Here is a 23,418-nt window from a genome sequence, read left to right as displayed (position 1 = left end):
AAGTTTCCAATTGAGTTCTTTCTTAATTTTTATATTGTCTTATCCATCTTTTAAGCATTTTAATTTTTATTACATTTTATTTAGAGGGGACATGCACAGTGTGACAGTCAGAGGGCTCAGCTTGCAGGAGTTAGTCCTCTCCTTCCACTATGTGTAGAAGGAGCTCCCGATGACCTGAGCTCCTTCCACTATGTGGGTTCCAGAATGAGCTCAAGTCATCGGGTTTCACCAGCTCTTCTATCTTGTCAGCCCCTCTTCCAAGAGTTTACAAATTTTGGCCTCTTATGTACAATACTGTGATCCACTTCATATTTTCAAAGTAGCCCCATCATTGTGTTGATGTACCAAGTAGAGCTTTAATCCAGGACTAATAGACACTTACACCCTATTTTCCCAGTCCTGGGAAGTAATAGGGGTGGCCTTGTTAGGGGGCTATGCAGGGAGGAGACTCAAAGAAGTGTCACATTGGAACTTGGAGGGCAGGGATGACTCTGTCTTAGCCACTCTAAAGACTGTCAGATCACAGCTTGATGTTGGGCCCCTTGCTAGTACAGGTTGATGGTTTTCTTTATTTTGTTCCCAAGAATACATACACTACAGCCTACTGGATAGACAGCATCATGCCGCCCTGACAGGAAAAGGCCCGGAGGGACTTTTTGATGACTCAAAGTATTGGAGGGAAGAAAAAAAGTCAAAACTAGAGATTCATGCATCTGTCGGCAACTAAAGAATAAAAATGGTAAAGATTTAGGTGGTGGGGGTTGGAGACAGAACTTGCTATGGTAAAGATTTAGGTGGAATCCTCTGGATCCATGGAAAAACAGCCAAGCTTGTTGCATGCATTGTAAAGTCAACACTGAGGACATGAAGAGAGGCTGCTTCCTGGCACTCGATGACCAGCCAGCTTACAAAGTGAATGAAGTTCAGGCCACTGAGAGAGCTTGTCTCAAAATAATAAAAAAGACACACAATGTGTGAGGAATGATATTTGAGGTTGTCCTCATGTCTCCACACACATGGGACACACACACACACACACACACACTCGCTGTCTTAGGGTTTCCATTGCTATAAAGAGACATCATGGACAAGGGAACTCTTAAAAAGGACATTTAATTGGGTCTGGCTTACAAGTTCAAAGGTTCTACAGGCAGCTAGGAGAAGGGTCTCAAAGCCCATCCCCACAGTGACACACTTCCTCCAACAAGGCCATACCTACACCAAAAAGGCCACACCTCCTAATAGTGCCACACACACAAAGTGATCGCCAAGGCCAACTCCTGTTGGTCAGCATGGATCAGCAATAACACAGATGGCCAAGAAAGAGGAAATGCTGGGGGCCTCTCCAGATGGCCAAGAAGCCAAACTGGAGAGGAGACAGCTCTGAAGGATTCATTAGCCCCAAGTTCAAGTACAGGCCAACACCTTTGGTACCTAAATCAAAGGCCCCAGCCATGTATAGTTCTGCATGCCTGTAATGCCAGCACTCAGGAGGTAGAGGCAGGAGGATGAGTAACTATAGGTCATCCTTGGCTGCACAGCAAGTTCAAGGATAGGTAGTCTGAGCTACGTAAGACCTAACTGAGAAAGAGGAGAAAGAAGGGGGGTGCGCTCACACTCACCACATAGAGAGAAAGACAGATAGACACACACACACCCAAACACACACAGAGATATATAAACAGGAAATGACCCTTTGAAAGCTTTCTTATTATGGAATATCTTGTCAGACTTGAGAAACAACCCCACAGAAGCAGCGAACTCACACTGATGTGCAAAGGCCTCCACCTCTTTCTGAAGCCCACCTCCTGTGTCTGAAGTCCTGATTGAGCGGCCATCTTGATCTATTCTATTTCCATAATGGTCAGTATGCAAAAGTAGTGGTGTGTTACGTGGTTCATAAAGAAAAATGACAACTTCACCACTTGAGTAGGACTGAGGGTCAGGTAGCTGAGCTGAGCAAGGGCAGCTGGATGCTAGTTGCCCCCAAAGCCATAGAAAGCTTAGAGAAAGAAGGAACATGAGGGGCCCCCACTCCATGCTCAGGAGAGACATGGACAGAAAGGAAGGGGATGGTGAGCACAGAGACTGGGCCAATGTCTGTCACTCCCCTACCAAGAACCACAGGGTGACCTTCGACTGGTCAGCTGCTCATTTCACCTCCCTGCTCTGAGATAGAGATAGGACGGGGTCACCCTGCAGGGCCTGGTAATGACAGTAGAACAATGGCTGTGTGAAGTGTTTACTGTGACATAGTGCCCACCTCCAGGCACCCCCCCCCATCATATTGTGTAACCCTGGCTGGCCTGAAATTCACTATGTAGACCAGGCTATCCTGCAACTCAAAAGATCTGCTTGCCTCTGTCTCATAAATGCTGTATTAAAGTGTACGCTGTAATGCCAGGCAGGCCAGCCTCTCCCAACCTTGTGCCCAGCAACAACTGAGACCTGATGTTTGTTGTGTATTTACCTTGATTTGCTAGGACAAGAGTCACCTCTGCCAAGGCCAGAGCCTTATCCCAACGAAGATTCAGGAAAGAAGTCGTGCAGGTCACTCCAGACTAAAAGTCAAAAAAATAAATAAAATAAAAAGTAAAAAAATTCCATTATCAAGCCCACTTTCCAGAGAGCTTGCAAATTTATCATATGTCCATCTTACACTTCTATGTTAAATTAATTCCACAATGGTTTGTTCTTGTTGATGCCAATGAAATAGAATCAACATAGTCTCTCTCTCTCTCTCTCTCTCTCTCTCTCTCACACACACACACACACACACACACACACACACACACACGGTGTCTTGGTTGGTTTCTGTTGCTTTGATAAACACTAGGACCAAAAGCAGCTTGGAGAAGAAAGGGTTGAATTATTTACGTATTTATTTTTCCCTCTTCATCACGGTCCATTATGAAGGGAAGTCAGGGCAGGAACCTGAAGGCAGGATCTGATGTGGAGGCCATGGATGGTGCTGCTTACTGGCCTTCTCTCCACAGCTTGCTCAGCCTGCTTTCCTATGGCACACAGAATCACCTGCCCAGGGTGGCACCAAACCCTGGAAGCTGGGCCTTCCTATGACCATTATTGATCAAAAACAAATGCACTGTAGGCTGTGTTATGGGCAGACCAACGCGGGAGGGGCCGACACATCTTCTCAGTTGATGCTCCATCTTCCTAGATGATCCTAGTGTGTGTCAAGTTGACAGAAACCTCCCCGGGACAGCATCCTACGGCTTGACCCTAGTGCTCTGAGCACTCCAGGCAAACGGTCTAATGTGGAGCTATATCCCAAAATGTGTGTGAATATGTGCAGGTGAGTGCAGTTTCTCAGAGACCATAGGCTTCCGATCCCCTAGAGCTGGAGTCACAGGTAGCTGTGAGTCACTCAGTACGGTGTTGAGAACTGAATCCAGGTCCTTCACAAGATCGGAAATCTGCTCTTAACTGCTGAGCCATCTTACTAACCCCTCAAATTTTAAGCTACATTTAATTAAAAACAAAAACAAAGACGGGAAGGAACTTACATGTCGTGTGTGTGTGTGTGTGTGTGTGTGTGTGTGTGTGTGTGTGTGTGTGTAAATCAGAGGGCAACCAGAGAGCTGGTTCTTCCCTTCTACCCAAGGGCCCCTGGGATCCATCTCGTCAGGAGGACAGGGCCAGGGGTGACTGGTTGGACCCTTGGGACTATGGTACAGAGCTGGATGCCAGACCCCCCCCCCTTTGGACAGCCTCTGCCACTGATGGATCCCCGAGTGGCCCTGGAGCTACCCACTAAGCTGTGGCTGGTAGGAGACCCTGAAAGCTCCTAGGTGCGCTGTAAGTCCTGTTTCATCATCCTTGTAGTGGCTTTGGGGGTCACATGGTAGAAGCTAATACCTCCTTGCTGTGAACTCCTATAAGCAGTGTATAGCAGAGAAAACTGTCTTAATTCTGCCCAGCTGGGAAGCCAGGACCTCCTCCCCCTGGGTTCCAGAACTGTGAGAGCTTGCCCTGGTCCCTGCTGCCTCTGCCTGCCCTTCAGAATCTCTACCAGGACCGCTGGCTGCTTCTCTCATGGTCCCGTGCCTCTGAGGACAGGGGCTCCGGGCACCTTAGACAGAGGCTGGAGACAGCAAGGAACCATGTTTCTGAGCTTCCAAGAACTTGTTAAAGCATCAGCCAGTGTGTTGCCAAATGGTGCCCGGTGCAACCGAAATCTGGTTCCTGGGTCCTCCACATGGGTGGAGCCTGGGGGAGAAGCTGCCCTTTTTGCGCCTCTACTTTGTGGCAGGGGCTGGTGCTGGCGACCTCAGGCACCATCCCACTAAGAGACAGCTCATACAGCTTTAGGAACAAACGGTTCAGCCTCCAAACACGGTTCCAGCAGCGGCTGAGTACAGAGGCAGAAAACACAAAGACAGGAAGAGAGGAAGGGGTTTTCAAATGTTCAGGATGGGATGAAAACACAGGACAGAAGGCTCAACCTCAAACAGGTCTGTCCTGACTAAGGAAGCGACATCTAAAACACAGCTTGGGAGAATGCCACCATGACCCCACACGGGGTTCTGTAATTAAATGCGGACTCACAAAAACCTGGCCACAGTAAATGTTTCTAGATGCAGAATAACCAAAAGTGAGCTCAAACTCAACAGGACATGAATTTGAGGTGAGGTGTTGGCATTGTTGGGCATTGGGTGACCGCACTGCAGTCTGGTTCTGAGCACGCAACAGGCACACGGGGCCTTGTGCCTGGTCTTACCACAATGTGCCAGTGAATACAGCTTGAAGCAGCTCAGCCCAGATTCAAGCCAATTTTGAAGCTATCACAGTTTTTACTACCCTTACAGTGTTGACTGTTCTTATAGAAACGGGTTAATTACAGAAAACAAAAATGTATAATTTTTTTTCCTGCCATCATTTCTCAGCATGTATCAGTATACCTGTGTTGTTGTGCTGTGTTAGAACGTGTGCTTTCAAAACAAAACAAAACATCGAGCTGTTGACAACTTTCATTTAAAACAAAAAATGGCTAACTGAATTTTCACTGGAGAGTAAGACAGACTTTCCAGCAGTTTCTGAAATGGCTCTAAGCACACCTCTGCCATTTTGTACTGTGTTCCACATTGCTCTGCAGTGTTCTTAGCACTGATAGATACAAAATTAAAATCTTAATCAATGGGGACTAGAGAGATGGCTCAGCAACTAAGAGCTTGGGATGGGGGTGGGAGTGGGGGGAGAGCAGGTTGAGTTCCCAGAATGCACGTGGTGGTATTTGGATGGAAATGGTTCCCCATGGATTCAGATGCTTGGTTTCTAGTGGGTGGTACTATTTGGGATGTCTAGGAGTCCTTGATAGAGGACATATGTCAGTGTGGCCCGACCTTGAGGTTTCTAATACTTGGAACATTTTTAGTTCACTTTCTCTGCTTCCTTCCTGATGTTCCAGATGTAAGCTCTCAGCTGTTCATGCCACCATAGCTGCATCAAGATGGACTTTTATTCTTTGGAACCATGAGCCCAGAACCACTTCCTTCTGTAAGATGCCTTGACCTTGTTATCCTAACACTGCAACAGAAAATTAACCAGGCTGAGCGCTGAGGTGCACCCAGAAGGGAGGCAGAGGCAGAGGCAGAGGCAGAGGCAGAGGCAGAGGCAGAGGCAGGCAGAATTCTGTGAGTTCCAGGACAGCCAGGGCAAGATCAAGAGACCCTGTGTTAAAGACGGGCAGGGGAAGGGGGAGAAGGAGGGGAACAGGGAGGGAGGGAAGGCTGGTTAACTCATACAGAAGAATGCCTCACAACTGCCTATAACCCCAGTCCCAGGAGAATCTGGTGCCCTCTTCTGGCCTCCACAATAACCTGCACTCACATGTGCAGACACCCCACCCCCCACATACACACATATAATTAAAAAAATACTAAAAATAAATCTTTTTTAAAAATCTTGATCAACTCTGAAAAGGAGCTTTCTGTCCTGCAGTGTGAGTCAGGGAATTTTTAACTCTTCATGTGAAACAAGCAGGTACTGTCATCTCATTGGCACGCAAATGTGCTTCCATCTTTAAATCGTTAAGCTTGCCGTGCATTGGCGGGACTTTGCTGTTGCTCTTGTTTGTTTGCTTAGTTGGTTGGGTTTTTGTTTTGTTTTGTTTTGTTTGTGCTTTTGTTTTTTGAGACAGGTTTTTCTCTGTGTAGCCCAGGCTATTCTGGAACTCACTCTGTAGACCAGGCTGACCTCAAGCTCACAGAGATCCACCTGCTTCTGCCTCCTGGGTGCTGGGATTAAAAGTGTGCGCCACCACCACCAAACCAAAGCACTGTTTTTAAATTAATTTTCTTATAATGTATCAGTTAATGTTTTACTTAAATACCAATTTTATATAGTTATATGCCTGGAGTTGAATAAGTTTTCCCAGGTGAAGAGGGCTCATGAGTAGATATAGTTAGGAATCTGAGTCTGGTCTGACTTGAGAACTAAATGTTAGGGAAGAGCTGGCCATTCAGAGCACATTCAGACAGGAGGCCTGTGTGCCTGAATGCAGGAGGCAGAGGCAAGAGAGGTGGTGAGGCCAGGCTATGGAGGTGTACACGGGGTACCTGTGGGCTGCTGTTTGGAGTCAGCAGGTGGAGGTGGTAAACATTCAGTTAGGGTGGCAGCCTTGGGCACAGAGACATATGGAGAGAGTCAACAGTTTGTGAAGTAAATGTGAGTCAAGGAAGAAGGGAAATGTGGCTGGTCTCAAGTGTGCACTGAGTAAAGGCCGATCCCTGGAACAGATGTCTACACTGCAAGCTTCTTACTTCTTCCATAGACTGGAATGTTCCTGGAGCTTCAGGCTAGATCCAACCCCAACATGCAGGCGAGCCAGCGGGCAAACAGACTAACCCTCCCCACTGTTGAAGTACAGACAGAAGTGGCTGTGTGACGTTGGTCACTGTTCCTCTCTGGTCCATCATGTGCTCTGCAGCTGAGCTAGGCAGGTGGACACACACGAGTCATTTGCTGTATTTTAGAGCACTTTGCAGTGGGCTGAAGTGTCTCGTCGTCTCTGCGGACTCCGCAGGAAACACCTTTTCCCTCTCAGCACTGAATCTCACTAATGGACTATTGCCTTGGGGCTTCAGGAACCTTCCAGCATCCAGTGTGTGTGATTGGGGTGTGGGGGTGCTCTTGGGGAGTACTGATTTTGATAAAGAGATGGTGCCCACACGCTAGGCCCAAACTCTCACAGAAATGTTAATTGACGAGTAAAACCCCAATAACGCCACATCAGGCCCAACTGGGCACTGACTGTGTCAAATGACGCTGAGGGCCCTTCGCTGTGGTTTCAGATGGCAGATCCAATTGAAGACTTGTCATTGGCTCTGTTTCATGGAAAGAGCAGTGGGCCGTGGTCAGAAATACAAAGAAACAGAAGGTTCTAGAAGCTTAATAACCTGGCACTGTTGTAGGCCTTACAAAGTCCTGCCGTGAAAGCTCTCATCCCTGAGGCGGGTATGCAGAAAGGGAGTAAACACCACTAGGGACATGTAAGGGGCATGGCGAGCCTCGGTCTTCCTACCTGGGGCACATTGCGAAAGACAAGTGGGGGTCTGTGCCTAAGCGCCTGGGACCAATGCGAGCCTCATCCTCTTCCTCCTGCTGGGAAGCTGACTAGTTCCTAAGACCAGCAGAGAGACTAAGGCGGGTCATAGCTCCTCACCACAGAGGGATTGCAACGCTGAGTGGTCAGTCAGTATAAGAAGATTGCTGCACATGAGCAGAGAATGTGTGTGAACAAAGAAAACAGGTAAGGCTGTTTCCAGTGCCCCTAAATCCCTTTGAGAGGAAAGGATCCCCAGAGAAGAGCCCCCCACAATCCACTGAAACTGGAGGCTGGGGCATATGAGCAGCTACTGCTGTGTCAACCCTTGCCTCTAAATCACAGCCACCTCCATGGAAACGGAATGTATCCACTTGACCGACCCAGAGACACCTTGGCCCAAGCTCTTGGTGCCCGGCCCTCCACACCCCATCAGGCTGGTCTCTCCTGCATCTACACGGATGCCCTTTCATCCCCCAGTGGTCCTAGCAGAGACTCAACTTCTCCCTGCTCTCTGCCCCAGAGGCAAGCTCTAGTTCCCTCGGAGACGTCCACAGCCTGTATCTACCGTCTCCTCCTGGGCCCCAGCCTCACCACCCAGTAGCCCTTACCAGCTTCCCTCTACTCTTTCCAGACTCTACTTGGATAGCCTCAGCTTCCTCCAGAAGGTGCCCCTGTTGCTTGAAGCTGTACACTCTTCCGTGTCTCCCCTGACATTTGTAATGAAGACTTCTTCCAGGGAGGCTTCCTGGAGGAGGTGGTTGCCAACCCTAGGCAAACAGACCTTAGCCAGGCAGCCGTCTCAGCACCTCAAGGGCAGGATGCCTGGGTGTGAAGGGACAGAGTCAAGCTTCGAGAGAAGCATCCAGGCCAGACCTGCCAGGACCCATGAAGACACTGACAAGCACATGGACCACTCAAGCCTCCACTACTTTTTGTTTACTTTTTGAGGCAGGATGTCACTCTATGACGATGTCAACCTAGGCTGGCCTTGAACACACGGCAATCTTTCTAACACAGCTTTCCAAGTCTGGGGACAGCAGGTGTGAGCTACTGCATCTAGGTAAAGGTTTTCAAATAAATAAATACAATAAAGGGCAAGTTTGCACTATCACATGTGAAAACAAAGCAACAAGAAACAGCCAGGTGTGGTGGCTCGAGAGGCTGCGGCAAAAATATTGTGAGTTCAAGGCCAGCCTGAGCTACATAACAAGTTCCCACCTCAGAATGTATATATAATAATTTTTAAAATGCTATAAAAGACAATATAGCAAGTTCGTAAAAGAACAGAATAGAGGTGTCCTGGAGAGATACTCGGTGCTGATGAACACTGGCTGCTCCTGCAAAGGACCCAGAATCAGTTCCTAACCAGAACCAGTGGCTCACAACCTTCTTCGACTCCAGTTCTAGGGGATCTGACACACTCTTCTGACCTCCACAGGGACCAGGCACACACACAGTGAGCAGACAGACAGGCAGACTTGCACGTCAAAACATTCATACAATAAAAGTAAATAAAGACACAAATTAAAAGATAAATAAGACCAGAACAGAAGAGCTAGACATGTGATAGTGATTGATGTTTGCAGTGAGGAGATGCCGAGGCTAAGGATGTAGCTCAGTGGTAGAGCACTAGCCAGCACATACAAGCAGTTGGTTTTGCTCCCCAGTGATACAATAAGTCAGTATGTAAATAAACTAATGCCCTGAGGTTTTATTTCTGACCCATTGGTGATGGTGTTGTACACATCTGGATTTTAAAAAGTCTTGTCATTAAACCACAGAGCTGTGAGCTTGCCGTGTCAGTTCTTTGTAGATTGTTCACCAGGCTGTGTTCCATTTGCCTTCAAGGACCCCCACATCCAAAGCCACACAACAGAGCCACTTAAGAACTCAGGGACCTCCTCCTCTCAGGAGTTAAGAGCCCCCAGGGCTCCCTGCAGTCTTTGAAATTGGAGAACCAAAGCTGTGGGAACCACATCAGTGTAGCTCCCTTCTGTGGCATCATGGGCCAGCCGATTCTCCCTGTGACTCACATCCTCCTCTTCCTTCCTCCTCTTCTTCCTCCTCCTTCTCTCTCCCCCCTCTTTCTTCCCCCACTTTCTCAGTAATAAGTGATTAAAACAAGGAATGAAAAGACAATCTAGGGATGGTTGGAGAATGGATTCAATTCAGCCAAAGAAAGAATTAGGTTAGGCAGGGCAGTGGTGGCGCACGCCTTTAATCCCAGCACTTGGGAGGCAGAGGCAGGCAGATTTCTGAGTTTGAGGCCAGCCTGGTCTACAGAGTGAGTTCCAGGACAGCCAGGGCTATACAGAGAAACCTTGTCTTGAAAAACAAAAACAAAAGAATTAGGTTAAAAGAAGATAGGTCAAGAGTTCAATCCATGAAACCCACATGGTGAATGAATGGAGAGAACTGATTCCAGTTGTCCTCTGACCTCCACATATCCACTAAGCATGTGAAAATGCTTTAAGTGTTTATGAGCTGGAGAGACGGCTCAGCTGTTCAGAGCACTTGCTGCTCTTGCAGAAGACTCTGGTTAGGTTCCCAGCACCTATATGGCAGCTCACAACCGTCTGTAATTCCAGCTCTTAGTGATTTGACAGCTTCCTCTGATCTCTGTGGGCATCAGGCACACTCATGGTAGACACACATACATATACATTCAGATAAAATACTTATACACGGCAGCCGGTGAGTTTTTGGCGGGTTGTTCGGGGTAAACCACAGCCATCCACAGCGAGGCGATGAGGCTTTCTGCCCCGAGGCCCCAAGATAGTCTTGCTGGCCGGGCGTCAGCCAGGGAGCCGTGCTGGGATGGGCTCGAACCGTGTGTTTCCTAGGCAGCCAAAATGAAGTTCAATCCCTTCGTGACTTCTGACAGAAGCAAGAACCGCAAATGGCATTTCAATGCACCTTCTCACATTCGGAGGAAGATCATGTCTTCCCCTCTTTCTAAAGAGCTGAGACAGAAGTATAATGTTCGGTCTATGCCCATTTGAAAGGATGATGAAGTTCAGGTTGTTCGAGGACACTACAAAGGCCAGCAGATTGGCAAGGTGGTCCAAGTGTACAGGAAGAAATACGTCATCTACATTGAACGAGTCCAGCGAGAGAAGGCTAATGGCACAACTGTCCATGTGGGCATCCACCCCAACAAGGTGGTATCACCAGGCTAAAGCTGGACAAGGACCGCAAGAAGATTCTGGAGAGGAAAGCCAAGTAGGAAAGGCGAAGGGCAAATACAAGGAAGAAACAATCGAGAAGATGCAGGAGTAGAGACATCTCATGCACGGCTTTCATTAAAGACTGCTTAAGTAAAAAAAAAAAAAAAAAAAAAAAAAAAATACTCATACACATAAAATAATCCTCTAAAATAAAAATTTAAAACAACATATCCAAAATGCATTTCAGAGAAGCATAAAATGGAGAGATTTAAAAAAGAAGACTAAAAAAGATGGAGTCTAATTGAACCTTAGAGAGGGGGGAAATAGACAGAAACAACGCTTAAGAGATGATTCTTGCTGGGCAGTAATGGTGCACGCCTTTAATCCCAGCACTCGGGAGGCAGAGGCAGAGGCAGGCCTGTTCTGCAGCACTAGTTTCAGAACAGCCAGGGCTACACAGATTAACCTTGTTGAGAGAGAGAGAGAGAGACAGAGAGAGACAGAGAGAGAGAGAGAGACAGAGACAGAGAGAGAGACAGACAGAGGTGATTTTATGGGCTGTGATCTATGGGCTGTGGTTGTGCCTCACAGATAGAGCCCTAGCCTAATATGTAGGAGATCCCAGGCTCTATCCGCCAACACCACATAGACAGAGATGGTAGCCAGCAAGTGATTCTCTAGAACTGATGGATGCCAACAAACCACAGGTTGAAGAGAAATGAAAATAATCCAGACCTCAGTCTGTCACAGAGAGGCTGCACCGAGCACCATGGGTAAGCCAGCAACAGTCCTATAAACAAGACAGTAGCCACACCAGCTCCAAGGCAAGCAGACATCGCAGAACCCAGAGGCTTGGAGTCACCCTCGGTTAAGAACAGCCCTTCCCACAGGATGGTCATTACTAAGAACGCCCCTGGCTAGAGTGGAGAGCAGAGGCTCCAGCATGGACATTGTAATAGCAGCCTGGTGCTGCTGGCAGGACTCGCAAGAAGACAGCAAGGTTGGGATGTGAGCCGCTGAAAGGTACAACCAGGTCCACTCACTGTGACTGCTCCTGGGGAAGGTTGTCACAAGCTCCCAGAGTTCATGAGACCAGATGAAGGTTTGGGGGAGGATGCATTTGGTGTTGGATTGTGGAAACTGGAAAAAAAAAATCCTGGCCACTGGTACCCAGAGGCAGAGAGACTCCCCAGAGGAGTCAGGACAGCCAACTCCTGAGTAACAGGAAGGGGATAAGATACAGCTCGGCAGGGAGGAAGGGACAAAGGCCATCGAGAGAGCAGGGCTGGGTGGGTAGGCAGTTCCCTTGGGGCTGAGCCACCTGCAGACTCGGTGGCTGGAGAGGACCTCCCTGTCTGTGGCAGGTGACCCAAGTTGAGAGTAACAAGGGGCAGAGTTTTCAGGGATCAAGGCCTTTCCCTTTATCTGCAATTCCCTAGTTGTCACCATGTCTCCTGCAGCACTAAGCAGGGAAACCGAGTCATCCGGAGCTGTTGAGCAGGAGGAGGAAAGGAGAGGGTACCAAGCACTCCATCCCTCCTGCTTGCCTCCCTTCCAGCTCCACTTCTTCTCACATGCAAGGTTCCCTGAGATAAAAAAAAAAAAAAAAAAAAAAAAAAATTAGAGAGAGGGAGGGAGAGAGGAGAGAGAGAGAGAAAGGGAAGAAGAGAGAGAAGGGGGAGAGAGGGGGGAGAGTCTCAGTCCCACATCGAATGCCAACAGCTCTGTCCCACCCTCATTCAGGGCTCCCTGGGGTCTGCTAACCCTGATCAGAGGCTTGTTGGCTCCCTCCTGCCGCCTCCCTGTCTCCCTCATGGTGCTCCTCCTGCAGAACCTGTGGGCTGAGGCTCCTCCGGTGTGACTCACCTCCTCCCTCCCCCCTCTCTGAGTAAATGTCAAGTGGCATCGGTTACCCCCTCCTGCATCACACACACCCCCAATTTTGGCGGTGGTGTTTACCTCGCCTAGATCAATCGGTATTCTGGGAGAAAATAGAAACCCTCGTAGACCCAATTAATGAAAACCAGGCAACTGCATCCCTGCTTCAAATCCACTCCCTAGGCAGGCAAGGGCGGTGCTGCCCTTGCTTTGGGAAGGGGGGCAGTGTGGGCTGCCGTGGGGGGGCATCCTGGGCCTGGGTCAAACTGCTTTTGTAGGAACGGGCAGAGGTGAAACCAGGCAACCAGGCACCTCCTTGGCTGGGTCACCAAGATGGGGGTCCATGATGGGGCGATGAAGGGCTGGAGGGCCAGTCAGGGCACACGCAAGCCAGGAAGTTGGAGGGTTCATCTGGGTGGGGTGCTGGGTGGGTCCCTGACCACACTGGGGACCCAGCACTCACCCTAAGGTGAAGTGCATTGACAGCCAGGGACAGCAGACTTGGCTATCACCCAGCAGGAAGGACTGCTACTGGCTTTGGGACCAAGTGGCCGACCCTTCTGTTTATCTGTAATGGGAGGACACACATGTGCCTGTCAGACACAGACGGGTGACATGCGAGGAGATGCAGGGGCCCTGGAGAAGGTTTGCACTGGCCATTGCCAGTCTTGAGCTCATCAGTGGAACATTCACCCTGAAGGCACATGTCCCCACTGACACAGAACCACTGGGAAGCCCTCTGCCCAGCCTGAGGAAGCTGTGCCTGTGCCCTGGCGCCTGGGACCATCCATGACAGCCATGGGAGGTTAAGGGACATGACTCCTCCTATATGAAAGTGACCTGACTCAGGGGGACAAAAAGGCTCCTCTGGTGGGTCACCCCATGCCAGGATGTGATCTGGTCTTGCCTGACACTTTGATCTGGAACTGTACCCTTGACGTTGTAAGCATTCAGCGGTCCACTTTCAGAGCCACTGTGGCAAGCACAGGATTTTGAAAAGAAGAAAGCATTAAATCCCAACCTTCAGAGTACCCAAACACCTGATCACGAGCTCTCTCTCTCTCTCTCTCTCTCTCTCTCTCTCTCTCTCTCTCTCTCTCTCTGTGTGTGTGTGTGTGTGTGTGTGTGTGTGTGTGTGTGTCTCCTTCTCTCCCACAGACACACACTCCCCACAACCAGTACCCGGCATCGAGCCCAGGAGGACTGTGCACATGCTGAGCAAGCACTCAGCTATATCCCAGCTGCTGACTAACCTTTGGGCTTTCCTTTGCTTCTTTGTAAAAAAAAAAAAAATGGGAGGGAGCAGTTGGATAGTTCCCATGGCTGCCTCCATGAAGGGGACTGTGCTGGGTAATGTTTTGTCAACTTGACACAAGCTAGGGTCATCTGGGAAGAAGAAATCTCAACTGAGGAAAAGCTTCCATCAGATTGCCCTGTAGGCAAGTCCGTGGTGCATTGTCTTGGTTAATGAGTGATTTGGGAGAGTCCAGGCCGCTGTGGGTGGTGACCCTCTGGGTAGGTGGCTGTGTAAGAAGGCAGGCTGAAGAATCCATGGAGAAAAAGCTGGTGAGCTTCATTTCTAACGGCCTCTGCTTCTGTTCCTGCCTCCAGGTTCCTGCTTTCTTGAGTTCCTGCCTTGACTTCCCTTAACCTTGGATGGAGACTGGAACTTGGAAACCAAATAACCCCTTTCCTCCACAGTGTCCCTAACCCACCACCAGGCCTCATTTCTGGCTCTGTTTTCAGGGTAACCCCAGCCAAGTCAGAAGCAGCAATACAGTGACTTCCTAAGTTTGTGTGATGACCACGTGAGCTTGGGATGGCCTCCAGGGAGCCTGAGCACAGCAGAGTGTAGCAGGTCCAGGACAGAGCAGTAGCAGACAGATGGCCAAAGCTCCGCAGAGCAGAGTGGACACTGCTGGTCCCCTGCACCAACCAGGAAGCAGCCCTCTTGTGTCAAGCCAGGCCTGGCACCATCCTTGTCCATGAAGGCCACATTCTCATAGGATAAGTCGACCTTGGGACCCACAAGCAAATGACCAGGGTCATGCCACGTGGCAGAGTGTAGAGCTCAGGGGTAGAGTGCTTTCCTAGTGTGAGAGTTTTCAATCTGATGGCAGCTCAAATCACCTAGGTGATAGAACCCTGGGCACGCCTGTGAGGGAGCCTTTAGATTGGGTTAACTGAGGTGGGCAGACCCACCATCCAGTGAGCAGCACCATCCCGTGGGCTGGGGACCCAGACTTGGAAAGAAGGAGAAAAGGAGCCAAATACCAGCATTCATCTCTCTCTGCTTCCTTGCTGTGGATGCAAGGTGACCGGCTGCCTCCTGCCCTCGCCATCAAACTTTTCTCACCATAATGGACTGTAACCAAAAATTGTGAGCCAGAATATGTCCTTCCTCTGGCCAGCTCCTTTTCCCAGGTCATAGCAATGGGACAAGTGACTAATACATCTTACATGTGTGAGGCTCTAGGTTCAGTCCTCAGCAATGAAGGGAAGGGGAAAAAAGGGTGTAAGGAAGAGGAGGAAGAAGAAGAGGAGAAGGAAATTCTAAGCCAGGCATGATGACTCACACCTGTATTCCCAGTGCTTGGAAGGATTGCCACGAATTCCCTGCCTGGTCTACATAGTGAATTCTGGGCTAGCCTGGGCTACACTGTGAAACCTTGCTTCAGAAAACAAAACAATAAAACACACACACACACACACACACACACACACACACACATGCACACACACTAAAGTGACAGAATTCAATAGGGAAAAGAAGAAACTGAGTGAGTTACTTCACGCCCCTGCAGTGCAGTGAGGAATAGACTGTGTTCACCAGGCAGATGGGTGGGACGACATTCCACCTGAAACGTGGGATGGCGGGGGGCGGGGGGAGAAAGGGGAGACAGACATGGGCTGAGAGGCCCAGAGCCATGAGTCCCCACACACCAAGCTGCAGTTAGCCAGACCTCCCTTGGCCCAAGGGTGTAACCTGGCCTCTGAGCTGGCAGAAACACCTGAGAGAGAGGCACAGATGTCCCTCCACCCTGCCAGCAGCAGCTGGGCTTTTGTGGCCATGGCTGGCTCCAGAGGGTGCTCACTCAGAGGACCTCAGCTGTGTGCAGGCTCCACACAGCTCTGCCAGGTTTAGAAAGACTCCACAGAGAAACGGGGCTGCCCTGCCTCGGCCCAGAGGTGGACACAGCCAAAGACCAGGCTGATATCTAGTTGCTAAAGCATCGTGTCCCCTGCGGCACCTCATAAGGAAGCGACAGAATCAGGGGCTTGCACAGGACATTATTGTTCACCCAACTTTTCATGCAAGGGTTGGGCCCAACATTGAGAAAGTTAGCCATTAGGCTGGGCTCTGCTGTGTGGACAGAGAGCCCCCAAACTGACAGCACAGCACAGCAAAAGTGAGTCACACAGGAAAGCTGTACTGTCATTACTCCATGCTGCACAGACTCCTGGGACCCAAACCAGGGCAGCTTGTAGCTCATCACCTGAAGCACATGGCCTTCTTAGGCAAGTTACAGGAGAAGAAAAGCTGGCACAGGCTCCTCTCTGCCTCAGTCCAAGAGGACACATGTCACCTACCTCTCAGGTCACTGGCCCAGAGTCAGGGAAATGAGAAGGTTCTGATGACCCCTTTGGTGAGGACAAGGGCAACAGGAACATGGCATGGCCCCAGACCTGGTGGCTTTGGCCATAGGATTTAATCTCTTGGAGTCTCCTCAATCAGGGATGTCCTGAGAGGTAAATCAGGAAAGCAAGGGTTTCCTGCCTCCCAGGCCTGCAGCAGCAGCCGGGCCCATCGGGATTCCTGAGCTTCTCTGGTCCTTGACTGCAGTGTTGTCAGGAGAACTATCCAGACCATGTACTGTGTTTCCTCTTACCCATCCAAAAAGGAAGGGGAGGGCTGGAGAGGCAGCAGCTCAGTTGGGCAAATGTCTGCTGAGTGTGAGTGCTAGCATTGAGTCAACCAGGCAGGCTCTGGAGTCACCTGGGAGACAAACATTTGGAGAGTTCAGGGAGAAAGTTTCCAGGCTGGGCTGAGGTAGGAAGCCCCACGCTAAATGTGGGAGGTACCGTTCCAAGGGAGAGGTTCCTGACAATATGAAGAGAAAGTGTGCTGAGATCTCTCCACTTCTGTGAGCAGCTGCCTCCAACTCTGGCCACCGCACTTCCCCTTCCATGATGGGCTGTACCAAAATAGAGCCTTCCTTGTGGGTTTGGTCATGGCACTGAGGCGAGTAACTGATGCACCCAGCATGGACAAAGCCCCACAGGAAGCTAACAATCAGGTGTGCTTGTGTGTGCCTGTAATCCCAGCACTCTGGAGGTAGAGACCAAGGGGCCAAGTCTGAGGTCAGTCTTGGCTGCATAGCAAGTTCAAGGCCAGATGGTGCCATATGAGGTCAAGTGCTAAAAGCTCACAGAAAGAATGGGAGAGGGAGGAAAGGGAAAAGGAAAGGGAAAAGAAGGATGTAATCATGGAAGAGCTAGGGAGATGGCCCCGTTGGGAAGGTGCTTGCCACGCAAGCAGAAGGGCTTGAGTTCAAATCTCCAGAACCCATGCAATACCCATCCATAATCTGTAACTCATAAAATATCTCTCGGTGTTCCTGTGGTGCAGACAGGAGAAGCCTTGGAAGCTCACAGGTCACCAACAAAGAGACTGTCCCAAACAAGGTAAAGGTAAGCCCAACACCCAAGGTTGTCCTCTGATTTCCATGTGCACACGAGAGGGGGGTGGTGTGGAAGGACACAGAACTACAGACCTTAATGTGACCAAGGGCAGCCATCACAGGCCCATCAAGGGCATGAGCAATGGAGTCCATGGAGTTCCTTGATGCAGTGTGACCAAGGGCAGCCATCACAGGCCCATCAAGGGCATGGGCAATGGAGTCCATGGAGTCCTTGATGCAGTGTGACCAAGGGCAGTCATCACAGGCCCCATCAAGGGCATGGGCAATGGAGTCCATGGAGTCCTTGATGCAGTGTGACCAAGGGCAGCCATCACAGGCCCATCAAGGGCATCCTCTGCCCTGCACTCTTAGCCCAGGGCTCCTTTTCCCTCTTAGGCACATCTGTGATATACACCTGCATCTCTCTCTAACCATTGGTGCCTCTACAAAAGTCTCTTCCACTACGCTGAGTTCCTAAAAATGGACTGGGGTTGGCTCATAATTTTATACCCCACTTCCAGTTCATGACCCAGCACAAAAAGAGACCTCAACAACTCTTAAAGAAAAAGAGACAGGTGGGCTGGAGAGATGGCTCATTGGTTAAGAGCACTGACTGTTCTTCTGAGGGTCCTGAGTTCAAATCCCAGCAACCACATGGTAGCTCACAAGCATCCATAATGAGATCTGATGCCCTCTTCTGGTGTGTCTGAAGACAGCTACAGTGTACTTACATATAATAAATAAATAAATCTTTAAAAAGAAAAAAAAAGAAAAAGAGACAGATGAGCAGATGGAAGGATGGATGGTAAGTGGATGAATGGACAGTGAGTGGATGGTAGATGGGTGGATGGAAGAGTGTGTAGGTGAGTGGGTGGATTCATGCATGGATGATGGCTAGATAGGTGTACAGGTGAGTGAATGGAAATGAGAGTAGATGGATGTATGGATTTATGGATCAGTGAGCAGACACATGGGTAGACACATGGAGGGATGGAGGGACAGAGGGATGGACGGATGTCTATCCACAGGTTGAGTGTTCATAACCCTGCCTCACTTTCAGTCTGCTCTCTGATTCATGTTTGTGGGAAATGATTTGATCTCTCAGCTTCCTGCTTCTGCCATCGAGCCTGCCCTTTGCTGCATGCCTCCTGGCCATGGACTCATCCTTCTGGAACTGTAAACCAAAATTTTCTTCCATAAGTTGCCTTGATGGCTAGGGGAATAGATAGATGTACAGACAGTTGGATAAATGGATAGGCAGATGTCAGATACATGAATGCATGGAAGGATGTATGGGAAGGTGAATAGGAAGACAGATGGATGTGTGCATGCATGGAAAGATGGATGAATAGACAAGAAATCAGATGTGTTAGGAGATAGATTGATATCTGATCAATAGGCATGGAAGTGAGTCCATGGATAGATAGTTAGATAGACGATTGGATGGATGATGAATGGATAGGTGGGAGAACAAATGATGGGTGGATGGATGGGAACAAGTGGGTAGGAGAACGGTAGGTGTCACTGAGGGAGGCAAGCCTAGGGATGTTCCTAGGAATACCACCCCCCCCCCAATACACTGCAGGTTATCCTCCTAGAAGGTAGTGCTCAGTCATGTGGGCAGAGAAGTGTGGAATGTAGAGGAAACCTCTCTACTCTTTGCACCTTCCTCAGCCTAATGTCTTCTAATTCACGGGATACCCACATACTCCACATAAAGCATCTGGAAGCTCCTAAGAGCTAGGCATCATGACCCTCCCAAAATCAATTAAATTGGAACTGTGGGAAGCCTAGGCATGCGGGAGTGATAGTGAGCAGCTGGGACTGGACACCTAGTCAAGGCTTAATCATGTCAAGGAGGCAATGTGGGGCAGGAACAGAAGCAGAGCCCGGTGTCCACACTGGCTCCTCCGCTGCCAGAGAAGAGATGCTACATGAAGGAAGAGGGCTAGTCCCAAGAGCCCACACAAGACAGGACTCTCACAGGCTCTGCCTTCACATGCTGGGGTTGACCAGGTGTCCCTACATCTTTAACCCTGGGTTTTAATATCTGTAAAGAGGGAAGTCCTTGTGAGACCCAGGTAACAAAGACTACAGTAAGTCACAAATAATGCCCAAGCTTGTGGTGGCTGGCTCTTTGTTGTCAACTTGCCTACACCTGAAATTAACTAAAATCTAAGAGGGCACACCTCTGAAGGATTTTTGCTTAACTTGAAGTAGGAAGATCCACTTCTAATCTGGGCCTTGAGGAGGGAATCCACCTTTAATCTGGGCCATATTTTCTGCTGGAAGCCTATATAAGGACATGGAAGAAGGAAACCTCTCTCTTCTACATCTTGCTAGGAAGTCCTTTCCTTCACTGGCCGTAGAGCCTACTTCTTCAGGATTCCGGCATCTACGGAAGACCAGCTGGGACGTCCAGCTTCACAGAGTGAGCAACTTCTGAATTCTTGAACTTTCATAGCCAGCCATTGCTGGATTAGCTGGACCACAGCCTATCATTCTAATAAATCCCAGATCTACCCATCCATCATCTGTCTGTCTATCTATCCATCCATCCATCCATCATCTATCTATCTATCTATTTATCCATCCATCCATCATCCATCCATCCATCCATCGTCTATCTATCTATCTATCTATCCATCCATCCATCCATCTATCTATCTATCTATCTATCTATCTATCTATCTATCTATCTATCTATCTATCTATCTAAAGAATAGTTCCTCCATGCTCTGCATTTCTCTACCCACATGACTGAGCACCACCTTCTAGGATGATAACCTGAAGCATATCACAAAAGGGGAGGGGAGCAATAATGGCTATGAAAGTTCATGAATATAGATATAAAGATAGAGATAGGGAGTGGGGAAGGGACTCATTCTATAAATTCCGTTACCCCGACTAACACAAAGCTAGACCCACACACAGTGCTCACAGGATTACACCATGAGCACATCTTCCAAGCCTTGACTGACAGATGTCCAGCTGCTGGGACTGAAAAGGAGGCACCACCAACCCAGACTGACCCTGGACCGAGAGCCATCATCTCAATTTCACCTTCCATGAGGCCCATTTGGGGGGAATAGGCTATGGGGAGGAGATAAAGGCCCCCAAGCCAGGGAAGAAATTCTGTGAGAAGTAGCCTTCCAACAGCTACACTGAGAACACTGGGTGCACAGCAGTCATGTGGGCTCTGCAGAGAACCGGGGTACCCGCTAAGAAGCTGTGCATGACTGTACATGACCATCCCCAACACTGAAGCGAGGAGAGTGGGTCCCCAGAGCCCTCTGGTCAATGACCCATCTGAAATGGTTGTTGCGGGCTGAGGTACGTCTTCAGGTAAGGAGCAGCAAACAAGGATAGCTCATGCCCTGCTCTAGCCTCCTCATGCATGTGAGCTCATGCCCTGCTCTAGCCTCCTCATGCCCTGCTCTAGCCTCCTCATGCATGTGCACAAGGTGTGCACACACCCACACTCACATTAATACACCACACACATATAGCATACACATAGATACCATACATACACACACATACACATGTCATACATATACACATGGCACACACTATACATAACATACACACATGATATATATACACCACACACATGCCACATGCCATACACATACATAAAGTATACACACATTCCATATACATATATGCACATATATACATGCAACCACACCATACATATACTTATCCACACTATAAATACCACACACATACATAGCACACATACACACCACACTGCATATATCCATACTACACACACCATGCACTGTCCATACCACATACACACACATATTCAGTACACATCATAAATACATATGACCACATACTGCATACCTATGTAAGCAAACACACCCCATACATATACACTGTACATATCACATACTACACATAACACAATAAATAAATGTAAAAAAAGTTAAAATTATGATAAAGGACACCTACTCACATTTGAAATTGAGATAAATATCAAATCAATTTTAGTATAGTATTAAAGTATTTCATATATGGTAAAAACATTATCCACTGTTTATCTGATATTTTAGTTTATGTGTCATGTGTTTTATGTGGCAAGCATAATCCCATTATAAGGAAAAGAATTATTCTTATGTCGTAGCCTCTCTTAAAATCCATCTGTAGCTCCCAGTGCCATCGGCCAAAGCTAGGACTGCAGAGGCCACACGCTGTAGGCCCTCTTCAGGAAGATAGATGAGACCTCGCGGAGGTGCAGTAGAGACAGGCGGAGAGAAAATTCCTAGCTGGGACCCTCTGCTCACCAGTAAGGGTCTCAAGAAACTGGTGGCTTGGGGCTGACGACACTCCATTCACCTCATCGGCAGTGACAAGATCCAGCCCTGTCAGGCCCATGCTGGGAGCTGGTTATTCTGGTGGTGGCTGGGCTGCCCTTGGAATTTTCTGGAATCTCTTGCTTCTATATCCACCCATTCCCACCACATACTTCAGTATGAAGCTTTACATTTATGAGGAATGGGGAGAATGTACGGCCTTGCCACAGTGCATGTGTGGAGGTCAGAGGATGGCTTCTAAGGGTTGGCTCTCTCCTGCACCATGTGAATCTCTGAGATCAAAACTCCCAGCATGCCTTTACCCCGAGTCATGCTTTCTGCTGGCCACAGTGTGTTGTTCAGGAGCCTCTGCCTCCTTTCTGTGAGTGGGAAACCTTTGACTTCAGATCAAAAGTACCCCTAAATCCACAGGGTGCTTGAAGTCAAACTGCCAGCAAGCTGTAGAACACAGAGCATCCCCAAGAGTTTGTGGGGACACACTCTTGGCTTACAGCATCATAGACCTCAGGACAAAGGACAAAGGACAAAGACCTCTCTCTTCCTGAAAGCTGAGCAACAGGCTAATGTGACACTTTACTTCAGTAGGCTCACACTCACGTGCAGTTTGAGCTGGCCTCAAAGGAGTGTGGCTCAGTAGGTGACAGGCTAGCTTAGCCTGTTCAAAGTACCTCAAAAACTGGGTGTGGAGACATCCAACAGTGGGGAGGTGAAGGCAGGGGACCCAGTTCAAGATTACCCTTGGCTACATTGAATCTGAAGCCAGGCTAGTGTGCATGAGATGCTGAAGGGGGGGGGGGGGGTGATTGACTGGCATAGACTCCAAGGTGGCCCTTTGTCACCTGTACTGAGAAACACCAGGTTCCCAAGTGGCACTGCCCATGGCAGATCCTAGATAAGTCTCGTTCGTATCTTAGAAGCTATATATACAAGTCACCTTTCCCCATAGACAGGGTCTGGTATTGAGGGAAAGACAATTCCGTGTGAGGGCTTCATGTCTGGCTCCCAGAGCCCAACCCTAGTCATGCCTGGCATAGAACGGGCAATCACACGGAGAGAGGAAGAAGATGGTGGGCTCCGAGGCACAGAGCTCTGGCTGCATCCTGGGCCCAGCACACCAAGGAAGTCCAATGGGAGGGAGGGTGAAGCTCTCCACCTTAAGGACCATCATGACATCATCCTAGGGTCTCGGTCACCAACCCTGAGAGGGAACCCCAAAACCTTCCTTCATCACGTCCTCTTCTCCTTGAATCTCTTACTCAGAGCTGGGGGAGGAGATGGACTCCTGGCCCCAATGTCTTTCTGCAGGTGTGCTGCATCAGCTGACCTTCTCTCTCTCTTACCTTCCTGGTGACAGGAGCAGCCCAGTAGCACACTGCAGCTAAGACTCTCTTCTAAGAGACTGGGAGAGCTAGCAGCTGAACATCCTCGCCATGCAGGACCAGAGACGAAGGAGGCAGTTGCTTCCCTGTGAAGCTTAAATGTTGTGAGCCAGGATGCATTTGCCAGAGCCTGGTTTGAAATCTCAGCTTTGCTACACAGCAGCTGTAAGGTGAGCAGAACAGTTGAACTCTCTACGCCTCAGTTTTACCGTCTAAAATGGGAGAGCTGACGGCAGTTAAGAAGGAGCGTACACTGTTCGCGCAGAAGACCCAAGTTCAGTTCCTAGAAGAGGGCAGGCCACTCAGAGCCACCCGTAACTCTAGCTCCCAAGGACTCAATGCTTCTGGGCTCCGTGGGCACCTGCATTCACATGTACATATCCCCACCCAGACATAACTCACACACTTCATTTAAAATAATAAAAA

General features: G+C 49.1%; 1 pseudogene; it reads left to right on the top strand.

Annotated features, from left to right (window-relative positions):
* Positions 1–10,390: 10,390 nt before the first annotated feature.
* On the top strand, positions 10,391–10,884 carry LOC116091913 (annotated as a pseudogene).
* The last annotated feature ends 12,534 nt before the right edge of the window (positions 10,885–23,418 follow it).

This window comes from Mastomys coucha, unplaced genomic scaffold (assembly GCF_008632895.1).
Source record: "Mastomys coucha isolate ucsf_1 unplaced genomic scaffold, UCSF_Mcou_1 pScaffold15, whole genome shotgun sequence".
NCBI lineage: Eukaryota > Metazoa > Chordata > Mammalia > Rodentia > Muridae > Mastomys > Mastomys coucha.
Note: the sequence above shows the minus strand (reverse complement) of the source record. Positions and strands in the feature narration are given on the sequence as shown.